The sequence below is a fragment of the Salmo salar genome, chromosome 11 (assembly GCF_965601325.2).
Source record: "Salmo salar chromosome 11, fSalSal1, whole genome shotgun sequence".
Taxonomy (NCBI): domain Eukaryota; kingdom Metazoa; phylum Chordata; class Actinopteri; order Salmoniformes; family Salmonidae; genus Salmo; species Salmo salar.
This window is the reverse complement of record NC_138301.1, coordinates 105,876,251-105,889,514: the sequence shown is the minus strand read 5'-3', so window position 1 is coordinate 105,889,514 and position 13,264 is coordinate 105,876,251. Positions and strand designations below refer to the sequence as shown.

General features: G+C 48.0%; 1 pseudogene; it reads right to left on the bottom strand.

Annotated features, from left to right (window-relative positions):
- Window positions 1-2,709: 2,709 nt before the first annotated feature.
- On the bottom strand, window positions 2,710-3,537 carry LOC123725106 (muscarinic acetylcholine receptor M3-like; annotated as a pseudogene).
- Window positions 3,538-13,264: the final 9,727 nt, after the last annotated feature.

The following is a 13,264-nucleotide window of genomic DNA, read 5'->3' as shown; positions in this document are numbered from 1 at the left end:
CCTCTTTTTGACTCCTTGTTGTTATGTGTTGGGAGATCATTTAAAAACAGACAACTACCAAGCACAGGACTTTGTGTTTACCTGCCCATATCAGCTCTGAAGTCTCATCCCACCCTGCTCCACTGTCTCATGTCTCAGACTGTCATGGTCTATGATTCCCTTCATTTATAGCCAGAGGAGGGCAGTAAGGAGCCATTGAAGAGCTACAGGGACTGTGGGGAGAGGGGATGATGTGGAGCCATCAGAGGGTCTAGTCAGAAAGTGGTGTGTTACCACAAACTGCAGACTGGTGTATCTGCACTTCCTATACTGTAGTGTTGTCCTTGGAGGCAACATTATTTTACTTTTTCATGTATAGGTCTATACAGTGCATTCAGAAAGTATTCAGATACATTTGTCATTATGGGGTATTGTGTGTGTGTGTAGATTGATGAGGGGGGTAAAAACAATCCGTTTTAGAATAAGGCTGTAACGTAACAAAATGTGGGAAAAGTCGAGGTGTCTGAATACTTTGTGAATGCACTGTAAATACAGTGAGTGTACAAAACATTAAGAACGCCATCTTAATATTGAGTTCAACCCCCACCCCCCTCTTTGCCCTCAGAACAGCCTCGATTCGTCAGGGTGTGGACTCTACAAGGTGTCGAAAGCATTCCACAGGGATGCTGGCCCATGTTGACTCCATTGCTTCCCACAGTTGTGTCAAGTTGGCTGGATATTTTTTGGGTGGAGGACTATTCTTGATACACGTGGGAAACTGTCGAGCGTGAAAAACACAGTAGCGTTGCAGTTGTTGACACACTCAAACCGTTGATCCTGGTACCTACTACCATACCCTGTTCAAAGGCACTTCAATCTTTTCTATAACTGATTTACCCTCTGAATGGCACACACACCATCCATGTCTCAAGGCTTAAAAATCCTTCTTTAACCTGTCCTCCCCTTCATCCAAATTATTCTCGTCGTCTCATGAAAAGGGAACACCTGTTTTTTTTCCTTGGATTTTCTCTGCTTTTCCCCCAAAGCCGGGTGCAATGCTCTCCACCGGTTTGGCTATGGTTACAATTAGCTACAATTACTTTACCTCAAACTAGTGAAAGTATTTTTTTTAAACCATTGGATTCATTCTCAGACATGGTCAAAAGGAGTAACAGTAGACATTGCGTTCTCTACAGACAGTTAACCAAGTGCATGATAATGTGTGCCCTAAACACGGGTGCTCGTGGTCTACTGAGATTTTGATTGATCAAGGTGTAAGGAAGTTGTGTAATATCATTTAGCTATACTATCATGTTATATTAATAGCAAACTAACAAATACTAAAGCATTAAACAAGTATTTCCCATTTCATTTGTTGATCTGTTTGTTTAGAGGCAGTTGCCATTTGGAATATTACGGTTTTGGTTCATTAAAAAAAAAAAAAAAAAGATTCATCAATGATATTTACTTAGTTGATGTAAAACAGTTTTGGGACTTTATTTGGATTGTAATTGAACGTTTCCTTTAGGGTACAAGGTTTTGTCTTTTTTTCAGGAAAATAAAAGATTTGCCGCTGACTGTATTTGGAGCCATGTCCTATTTTCTCTATTACAGCAGTTGCCATTCAGGATTGCTGAAGCACTGTTGTATCAGTGATGGAGCTTTGTGTCTGTGAAACCAAAACATTGGAAATTAATTCTCTGCCTTATATTGGAAAGTACAAAGCCTGGTCTTGGTGATCATATGTAACATTAAGGCACATGGACCAATTCATAACCCTGCTGTTTCAATAAACACCATGTCATAAACACAAGCCATTTCCTCAGGCCGTGGATGGACCAATTTACCCATAGAGAGGAACTGCAGGGGAGGGATTGAAGATAGTCCAGGGAAAAAACAGACTACATGATTACCATATATGTAGGCAATGTAATGTTCTTAAGATAGGGTACTGCCTAAAAGTAGTATCTATGTTGGTTTTCTGCCATTGCCTGTTCTAGATGTCAATGCACATCACATTTACGAAGTCGGTTTATTTAGTTGTTTTTAACAGTCAAAAAAGCGATTCTACAAAAGCATCGCCTTGCTTGCATGGTGTCTTTTACTAGGGCAGATCTGACTCTTCCTAAGCCAGCAGGTAAAGTCTAGCTTTGAAAAAGTTCAGACAGTGCTGCTGATCTTGTGTGTCCCGAAGGAGGCATGATTGCTGTGATAAGCCCTTCCCCAGTTCTTCTGTTCGGGGCCGCACAGCAGCAGTGTCTTGAAGGTGACAGAAGTGCTCGTTGCAAAGGGTGTAGCAGACTGGGTTGATGGTGCTGTTGATGTAGCAGAACCAATAGCCCAGCTGCCACAGCTTCTCAGGCACACAGTAGGAGATGGACACCAGCACCATAGTGTTGTAGGGTGTCCAGGTCAGGATGAAGGCCAGAAGGACAGCACTCAGGGTCCTCACTGCCGCCTCCTTCCAGATGGTCATGTTCCTCTTGGCTTTGGTCTGCTTGCGGTGTCTGGAGTCTGAAGATATGGAGCCTCTCAGGGAGGACTGCCTGCCCTGTGGGCCAGCTGCACTGTCCCTTGCCCTAGACGTTAGGGGTTTGTGGGTCCCTCCAGTGTCCCTGCTCTGGACGTCTCTTAGAGGGATCATGGTTTTAGGGCTTGTATTAGCGCTTGCCCCCTGCTGCTTTTGAACTGGTTCTTCCTCTGAGGAAGAGACAGTAGGTTCTTCCTCATCTACATTACAGGTGCTGTCTCTGCAGCCCTCCCTCTAGCTACCCCTGGTGTTGCTATTCTCCTCTCCCTGCTCTGCTTAGGCTCCTCTCTCACAGGGAAGCAGCCCTGAGACCCCTCACTGCTCTGTTCCCTGCCAGCAGACACCTCTCTGGACCTGCTCGCACTGCTCTTGGTGCTGCTGGAGTAAACAGCCCCTCCATGGGAGGCCCCTCCAATGCTCCCAGACCCCAGCAGCCCCTCCAGACCCTGGGCTTGCTTCTCAATCTCCTAGTAGGTCTTCCAGTACAGGATGCCCATGATAGTGACAGGAAGCTAGAAGGCAGCGATGGCCATACCGAATGTGAGAGCAAGCTCGGTCAGGAACGGGATAGAGCAGTCACCCTTGTCCTGCGAGGACCTGCCCACCACTTGGGGCCAGAACAGGATGGCTGGCCCTCACAGGATGAAGGACGCTGCCCAGGCCGGCTGCCCGGCCATGTAGCTGAGAGGTCTGATGACGGAGTAGAAGCGGTCGAAGCTGATGACCAGCAGGTTCATGACAGAGCCACATAGTCCACAGCCAGCCAGATGTAACTGGCCCAGGCCCCAGTGTCCCATGATGATGTAAACAGCATAGAGTTTCATAGAAGCCATCCCCAGGATCAGCAGGAAATAGTTGCTGACGGTGCGTAGTTCACTGTTGACCTGGAAGGAGATCATAATAGTGACCAAAGAGAGAGGTCCTGTGATGAGTACAATCACCACCACCTCTCATATCTCATGGCCCCCCGATAGATCTGCTGTCACATTGGTGATCTCACTAGTCTGGGAGACACAGGAGTGGTTCATCCTTCACAAAGCGATGCTGAGTGAAGTGGTGGAGCAAAAGTCATTTTTCTTCATGACAGGGAATCGCTGATGAGGACATCTGGCCTGAAGCTATCATCTCAGGGCCAACTGCAGAACAAGAGAATAGGTGTGAGCTGGAACACGTTTCCAACAACCATGACTTTTATACACGTTTTCTCATGAATTTAGATAATTTGTTTTAAACTGGTCAGTTGGTATAATTAGAGAAATGTCATTGTAGTAAATCCCATGATCATTTCTCCAGCAAGGACAGTTCTGTGAAACTCATTAAATATACTGCTCAAAAAAATAAAGGGAACACTTAAACAACACAATGTAACTCCAAGTCAATCACACTTCTGTGAAATCAAACTGTCCACTTAGGAAGCAACACTGATTGACAATAAATTTCACATGCTGTTGTGCAAATGGAATAGACCACAGGTGGAAATTATAGGCAATAAGCAAGACACCCCCAATAAAGGAGTGGTTCTGCAGGTGGAGACCACAGACCACTTCTCAGTTCCTATGCTTCCTGGCTGATGTTTTGGTCACTTTTGAATGCTGGCGGTGCTTTCACTCTAGTGGTAGCATGAGACGGAGTCTACAACCCACACAAGTGGCTCAGGTAGTGCAGCTCATCCAGGATGGCACATCAATGCGAGCTGTGGCAAGAAGGTTTGCTGTGTCTGTCAGCGTAGTGTCCAGAGCATGGAGGCGCTACCAGGAGACAGGCCAGTACATCAGGAGACGTGGAGGAGGCCGTAGGAGGGCAACAACCCAGCAGCAGGACCGCTACCTCCGCCTTTGTGCAAGGAGGAGCAGGAGGAGCACTGCCAGAGCCCTGCAAAATGACCTCCAGCAGGCCACAAATGTGCATGTGTCTGCTCAAACGGTCAGAAACAGACTCCATGAGGGTGGTATGAGGGCCCGACGTCCACAGGTGGGGGTTGTGCTTACAGCCCAACACCGTGCAGGACGTTTGGCATTTGCCAGAGAACACCAAGATTGGCAAATTCACCACTGGCGTCCTGTGCTTTTCACAGATGAAAGCAGGTTCACACTGAGCATGTGACAGACGTGACAGAGTCTGGAGACGCCGTGGAGAACGTTCTGCTGCCTGCAACATCCTCCAGCATGACCAGTTGTAATGGTTTTCTTTTAGAGAAGTAGAGGAGTCAGGCGCAGGACACAGGGATCAATGTAAACAAACATGTTTACTTGAAAAATCAATAAATCTTCTCATCGGAAAATACATAGTGCGGAGAAACACCTCCAACCACACAAAACAGGAAACAATCACCGCCAAGACAAACAGGAAATGCAGAGGTTTAAATAATGAACATAATTAGGGAAAATCAAAAACAGGTGTACACAATAAAGACAAAACCAAACAAACAGTGAAACATCGATCGGTGGCAACTAGTAAGCCGGTGACGTCGACCGCCGAACGCCGCCCGAACAAGGAGAGGGGCCGACTTCGGCAGGAGTCGTGACAGTACCCCCCTCCTGATGCGCGGCTCCAGCAGCGCGCCGACACCGGCCTCGGGGACGACCCGGAAGACGGGGAGCAGGGCGATCCGGACGGAAGCAGTGAAAATCCTGGATTAATGATGGGTCCAGGATGTCCTCCGCCAGTACCCAGCTTCGCTCCTCCGGGCCGTACCCCTCCCACTCCACGAGGTACTGAAGGCCCCTCGCCCGACGTCTAGAGTCCATAAGGGCTCGTACTGTATACGCCGGGGCCCCCTCGAACCTCCCGCACCTCCGACTGCTGGAGTGGACCAGCCACCACCGGCCTGAGGAGAGAAACATGGAACGAGGGGTTAATATGATAATCGGGGGAGTTGTAACCTATAACAAACCTCGTTCAATCTCCTCAGGACTTTAAATGGCCCCACAAACCGCGGACCCAGCTTCCGGCAGGGCAGGTGAAGGGGCAGGTTTCGGGTCGAGAGCCAGACTCGATCCCCCGGTGCATAAACCGGGGCCTCACTGCGGTGGCTGTTGGCACTCGCCTTTTGCCGCCTGATGGCTCGTTGAAGACGTACATGGGCAGCGTTCCACGTCTCCTCCGAGTGCCGAAACCATTCATCCACCGCAGGAGCCTCGATCTGGCTCTGATGCCATGGTGCCAGGACCGGCTGATACCCTAGCACATACTGAAAAGGGGTAAGGTTAGTGGAAGAGTGGCGCAGGGAATTTTGGGCCATCTCCGCCCAGGGGATAAATGATGCCCACTCTCCCGGCCGGTCCTGGCAATAGGACCGCAGAAACCTACCCACCTCTTGGTTGACTCTTTCCACCTGCCCGTTACTTTCGGGGTGGAACCCTGAGGTAAGACTGACCGAGACCCCCAGGCGTTCCATAAACGTCCTCCAGAATCTAGACGTAAATTGGGGACCCCGATCAGACACTATATCCTCAGGCACCCCGTAGTGCCGGAATACATGGGTAAACAGGGCCTCCGCAGTCTGTAGAGCCGTAGGGAGACCGGGCAAAGGAAGGAGACGGCAGGACTTAGAAAACCGATCCACAACGACCAGGATCGTAGTGTTACCCCGTGACGGGGGAAGATCCGTCACGAAATCCACCGATAGGTGTGACCACGGTCGTTGCGGAACGGGAAGGGGTTGTAATTTCCCTCTGGGTAGATGTCTAGGTGCCTTGCACTGTGCGCATACCGAACAGGAGGATACATAAACCCTCACGTCCTTGGCTAACGTGGGCCACCAGTACTTCCCCGTAAGGCAGCGCACCGTCCGACCGATACCAGGATGACCAGAGGAGGGTGATGTGTGGGCCCAACAGATCAAACGATCGCGAACATCAAACGGCACGTACACGCGCCCAACGGGGCACTGGGAGGGGGTGGGTTCAGCACGTGACGCCTGTTCGATGTCCGCGTCCACCTCCCATACCACCGGTGCTACCAGGCATGAAGCTGGGATTATGGGAGTGGGCTCTGTGGACCGCTCCTCTGTATCATACAGCCAGGACAGTGCGTCTGCCTTGACGTTCTGGGAACCTGGTTTGTAAGAAAGAGTGAAATTAAAGCGTGTGAAAAACATAGCCCACGTAGCCTGGCGAGGGTTCAGTCTCCTCGCTGCCCGAATGTACTCCAGATTTCGGTGGTCAGTCCAAATGAGGAAAGGGTGTCTAGCCCCCTCGAGCCAATGTCTCCACGCTTTCAGAGCCCTGACAACAGCTAACAACTCCCTATCCCCCACATCATAGTTTTGTTCCGCCGGGCTGAGCTTCTTCGAGAAGAAAGCACAGGGGCAGAGTTTTGGTGGTTTACCCAAGCGCTGAGATAGCACAGCCCCTATTCCAGCCTCGGATGCGTCCACCTCAACTATGAACGCTAAGGAGGGATCAGGATGCGCTAGCACTGGAGCCGTGGTAAACGGAGCCTTCAGGTTACCAAAAGCTCTGTCCGCCTCAGCCGACCACCGCAATCGCACCGGTCCCCCCTTCATTAAGGAGGTAATGGGAGCCGCCAACTGACCAAAACCACGGATAAACCTCCGGTAGTAGTTGGCAAACCCTAAAAACCGCTGCACCTCCTTTACCGTGGTTGGAGTCAGCCAACTACGCACTGCTGAAATACGGTCAGTCTCCATCTCCACCCCTGACGCGGACAAACGGTACCCAAGGAAGGAGACGGACTGTTGAAAGAACAGACATTTCTCTGCCTTGACGTAAAGGTCATGCTCCAACAGTTGACCAAGCACCATTCGTACAAGAGACACATGCTCAGCGCGGGTAGTGGAGTATATTATCTGAAGATCTCATCCACAAATGATTGGAAGACAGATGGAGCATTCATTAACCCATACGGCATGACGAGGTACTCATAGTGCCCAGAAGTGGTGCTAAATGCCGTCTTCCACTCATCCCCTCCCCTTGATACGCACCAGGTTGTACGCGCTCCTGAGGTCCAATTTTGTGAAGAATCGCGCCCCGAGCAATGACTCTGTCATACTGGCGATCAGAGGCAGTGGGTAACTGTATTTAACAGTGATCTGGTTCAAACCTCGATAGTCAATGCACGGGCGTAAACCACCATCCTTTTTCTTCACAAAAAAGAAACTCGAGGAGACAGTTGAAATGGAGGGCCGAATGTATCCCTGTCCCAGAGATTCAGCGACATATGTTTCCATAGCCGCCGTCTCCTCCTGTGACAGAGGATACACGTGACTCCTGGGAAGTGCAGCGCCCTCCAGGAGATTTATCGCACAATCCCCCGGTCGATGGGGTGGTAATTGAGTCGCCTTCCTTTTACAGAAGGCGATTACCAAATCGGCATATTCGGGAGGAATGTGCATGGTGGAAACCTGGTTTGGACTTTCCACCGTAGTGGCACCTAAGGAAACACCTAAACACCTCCCCGAACACTGACTGGACCATCCCTTGAGAACCCTCTGTTGCCACGAAATAATAGGATCATGAGAAGCCAACCAGGGAAGACCCAACACAACGGGAAACGCAGGAGCGTCAATCAGAAAGAGACTAATACTCTCTTCATAACTCCCCTGCATTACCATAGCAATGGGAGCTGTGACCTCCCTAATTAGCCACGACCCCAACGGACGACTATCTAGGGCATGTACAGGGAAGGGAACATCAACAGGAACAATAGGAATCCCTAATCTATGGGCTAAGGACCGATCAATAAAGTTCCCAGCTGCGCCTGAATCTACTAGCGCCTTATGCTGGGAATGCGGGGAAAACCCCGGAAATCCTATAGATAACCACATGTGAGCAACAGGGGGGTCTGGGTGAGTCGTGTGCCTACTCACCTGAGATGAACCACCAGTGTTCCGCCTACCACCTCGACTCCCTGGAAAACCTCCCCAGCACTGACCAGCAGTGTGCCCTCTGCGGTCACCTCTAGTGCCTGGAATGGTTTCCCCTCCGGTCTCCCTAGTACCAGCCCCTCCCAACTCCATAGGAGTTGGATCTAAGGGATTGGGGGATGGAACCAACGGACCCCGATCCGGACGTCCGCAGGAGGCCAGCCGATTATCCAGCTGGATCGATAAGTCCACCAGCTGGTCCAGGTGGATGGTGCTGTCCCTGCAGGCTAGCTCCCTACGAACGTCCTCTCACAAACTACACCTGTAGTGATCGATCAGGGCCCGTTCATTCCATCCCGCACCAGCCGCCAGAGTCCTAAAGTCCAGTGCAAACTCCTGAGCGCTCCTCATCTCCTGTCTTAAATGTAACAAGTGCTCTCCCGCCGCTCTCCCTTCTGGTGGATGATCAAATACTGCCCGAAAGCGGCGGGAGAAGTCCTCGTAGTCCTCCAGAGTCGGGCCTTTCTCTTCCCAGATGGCGGTGGCCCACTCCAGGGCTTTACCAGTCAGACAGGAGATGAGAGCGCTCACTCTCTCGCTTCCCGATGGTGCCGGCTGGACAGCCGCCAGGTAGAGCTCCAGCTGGAGTAGGAACCCCTGGCACCCGGCAGCTGTTCCATCATACGCTCCTGGGAGCGAGAGCCGAATCCCACTGGATACAGACGGAGGATGGGTAGAAATGTGTTTATCAGGAGGTGCAACTGGTGTTGGTGCGACTGGTGGTGGTGTTGCTGGGTTGACGGGACATCTTGTTCTCTCCACTCTCTCCATGGTCTGCAGCACGCAATCCATGGAAGTCATGAGACGCTGGATGCTGCTGAACGCGCTCCTCTATATGAATCGGAGGGCTGGCTGCTCCTGCTGACTCCATAGCTGGTCGGTGATTCTGTAATGGTTTTATTTTAGAGAAGTAGAGGAGTCAGGCGCAGGACACAGGGATCAATGTAAACAAACGTGTGTACTTGAAAAATCAATAAATCTTCTCATCGGAAAATACATAGTGCGGAGAAACACCTCCAACCACACAAAACAGGAAACAATCACCGACAAGACAAACAGGAAATGCAGAGGTTTAAATAATGAACATAATTAGGGAAAATCAAAAACAGGTGTACACAATAAAGACAAAACCAAACAAACAGTGAAACATCGATCGGTGGCAACTAGTAAGCTGGTGACGTCGACCGCCGAACGCCGCCCGAACAAGGAGAGGGGCCGACTTCGGCGGGAGTCGTGACACCGGTTTGGCGGTGGGTCAGTCATGGTGTGGGGTGGCATTTCTTTGGGGGGCCGCACCTCCATGTGCTCGCCAGCGGTAGCCTGACTGCCATTAGGTACCGAGATGAGATCCTCAGACCCCTTGTGAGACCATATGCTGGTGCGGTTGGCCCTGGGTTCCTCCTAATGCAAGACAATGCTAGACCTCATGTGGCTGGAGTGTGTCAGCAGTTCCTGCAAGAGGAAGGCATTGATGCTATGGACTGGCCCGCCCGTTCCCCAGACCTGAACCCAATTGAGCACATCTGGGACATCATGTCTCGCTCCATCCACCAACGCCACATTGCACCACAGACTGTCCAGGAGTTGGCGGATGCTTTAGTCCAGGTCTGGGAGGAGATCCCTCAGGAGACCATCTGCCACCTCATCAGGAGCATGCCCAGGCGTTGTAGGGAGGTCATACAGGCACGTGGAGGCCACACACACTACTGAGCCTCATTTTGACTTGTTTTAAGGACATTACATCAAAGTTGGATCAGCCTGTAGTGTGGTTTTCCACTTTAATTTTGAGTGTGACTCCAAATCCAGACCTCCATGGGTTGATAAATTGGATTTCCATTTATTATTTTTGTGTGATTTTGTTGTCAGCACATTCAACTATGTAAAGAAAAAAGTATTTAATAAGATTATTTCATTCATTCAGATCTAGGAAGTGTTGTTTAAGTGTTCCCTTTATTTTTTTGAGCAGTGTATATAAACCCTTCAGTTTACACACCATGTTTGAAGTCCTGCCTTTCTGTTGACTCTGACTAGGTAACATGTTGTTACTAAGATACATTTTATTTTTCATAACTGTTAGTGTTTGATGAGTTTACTGCTGTATGCTAACAAGAGCATATGATTTAAAGGGAGAGAAATGTGTCAGTCAATAATGTTCCTGATGGAGAATTAGTTTACATACAGAATTTAAATAAGCAGTACTGGTATATGGTGGTAAATGGCAATTGTGATAATTGTGAATACTTTGGGATATGAACTTAGTTGTAGTTCTTGTAGGACTACTGATACTGAACGGTAAACTCCATAGTGAGAAAACTACCGCTCAATTACACGCTCTAATAATGTATCCCTTTATGCAAAAATAAACCTTGAAAATAAACTATTTATGGTCACAATTACTGCCACAATAATTAATTAAATTTACGACTGCTTTAAACAAGTGTTTATATTATGCATCAACCAGTGGAGGCTGCTGAGGGGAGGACGGCTCATAATAATGGCTGGAACAGAGCAAATGGAATGGCATCAAACACATGGAAACCATGTGTTTAATGTATTTCATACCCTTCCACTTATTTCGCTCCAGGCATTACAATGAGTCCATCCTCCCCAATTAAGGTGCCACCAACCTCCTGTGGCATCAACACTTACACTTGTATTGGATGGTGTCCATATACCCATATTAAGACAAAAGGTTCATGCGATGGTCGATCCCTTGTGGTTGAAGTCGTAAAGGTACAGTATTAAAAAGGAGTTACTAGTCATGGGCCATCCATTGACAGAAACTTTACCGCCGGTGTCTATTTTGGTCAACCTTGCTGTTTGTGTGTGTAGATTTTATTATGCATATGAATTATTGCTCCTCAAATGGCTTGGTCCTAAGGTGAGGCATGGTGTGTTCTTGGAAGATAAGGTGAAGCATGGTGTGTTCTTAGAAGATAAAGTGAGGCATGGCGTGTTCTTAGAAGATAAGGTGAAGCATGGTGTGTTCTTAGAAGATAAGGTGAGGTATGGTGTGTTCTTGGAAGATAAGGTGAGGCATGATGTGTTCTTAGAAGATAAAGTGAGGCATGGTGTGTTCTTAGAAGATAAGGTGAGGCATGGTGTGTTCTTGGAAGATAAGGTGAGGCATGATGTGTTCTTAGAAGATAAGGTGAGGCATGGTGTGTTCTTAGAAGATAAGGTGAAGCATGGTGTGTTCTTGGAAGATAAGGTGAGGCATGATGTGTTCTTACAAGTTAAGGTGAAGCATGGTGTGTTCTTAGAAGATAAGGTAAGGCATGGTGTGTTCTTAGAAGATAAGGTGAAGCATGGTGTGTTCTTGGAAGATAAGGTGAGGCATGATGTGTTCTTAGAAGATAAGGTGAAGCATGGTGTGTTCTTAGAAGATAAAGTGAGGCATGGTGTGTTCTTTGAAGATAAGGTGAAGCATGGTGTGTTCTTAGAAGATAAGGTGAGGCATGGTGTGTTCTTGGAAGATAAGGTGAGGCATGATGTGTTCTTAGAAGATAAAGTGAGGCATGGTGTGTTCTTAGAAGATAAGGTGAGGCATGGTGTGTTCTTGGAAGATAAGGTGAGGCATGGTGTGATCTTGGAAGATAAGGTGAGGCATGATGTGTTCTTACAAGTTAAGGTGAAACATGGTGTGTTCTTAGAAGATAAGGTAAGGCATGGTGTGTTCTTAGAAGATAAAGTGAGGCATGGTGTGTTCTTAGAAGATAAGGTGAGGCATGGTGTGTTCTTAGAAGATAAAGTGAGGCATGGTGTGTTCTTAGAAGATAAGGTGAGGCATGGTGTGTTAGAAGATAAGCTGAGGCATGGTGTGTTCTTAGAAGATAAGGTGAGGCATGGTGTGTTCTTAGAAGATAAGGTGAGGCATGGTGTGTTAGAAGATAAAACATGAAGAGTACAGAAGAAACAGATGTATCGAGAGGTTCCTGCCACAACATGTGTAGCCTACATAATGTGTTAGGCAGGCTACTATGCAAACTCAAGCAGCTGACATCCAGCTACTACCTCACAAATAATTTCCTTCAACTTACTTCCTGTACTCCAGTAAATGAGCACATTTAGATAAACACTTCTCAATGTTTACAGATGTCAATAAAGCGTTTATTAAAGTGCATGGCAAAGTAATCACCCTGGAAATCTTGATTGGGCTCATACACATGATGATAAATAAGAGCACGATATCTAGAATATATTATTATATTTAATATAGTTGGGTTAAACTGTAGGTCTACATAGTTCTGTTCTCACTAATTCACACGCATGCACACACACACACACACACACACACACACACACACACACACACACACACACACACACACACACACACACACACACACACACACACACACACACACACACACACACACACACACACACACAGTCTTTCCACCAGTTTGCATGTCTGTATTTCAGAATTTCAAATCTGAACCCTAGATCATCTTTCAATTAATATTTTTTCTGTACTTGTTTTCTGCCGTGTGATTTGCAACACAATATTCATACAGTTGTATATTGTTGTGAGCTCAGAGTGCTGGCAGTGGGAATGGATTGGCTGTTATATTTAACATCCCCAACTAGGGCTGGTCCAATGACAAGGATGAAATGACTTTTACAACCCTTTCATCTGCTGTGTTTGGTGCCTGACAGCACCAGGAACAATGTATCATATTGGATGATGCCATATCACACTGGATATGTTGTGAAAATGATCTGTTGTTATAACTGGGAAAACTTAATTACCTTGTTATTTTCAATTTACCAGCCTCTCATCTGTGGATCCAAATGATGATAAGGAAATGGGGGTTTCAGTCCCCAATATGTTTGTTCATCATTAGGACTGCAATGGGAAACATGTG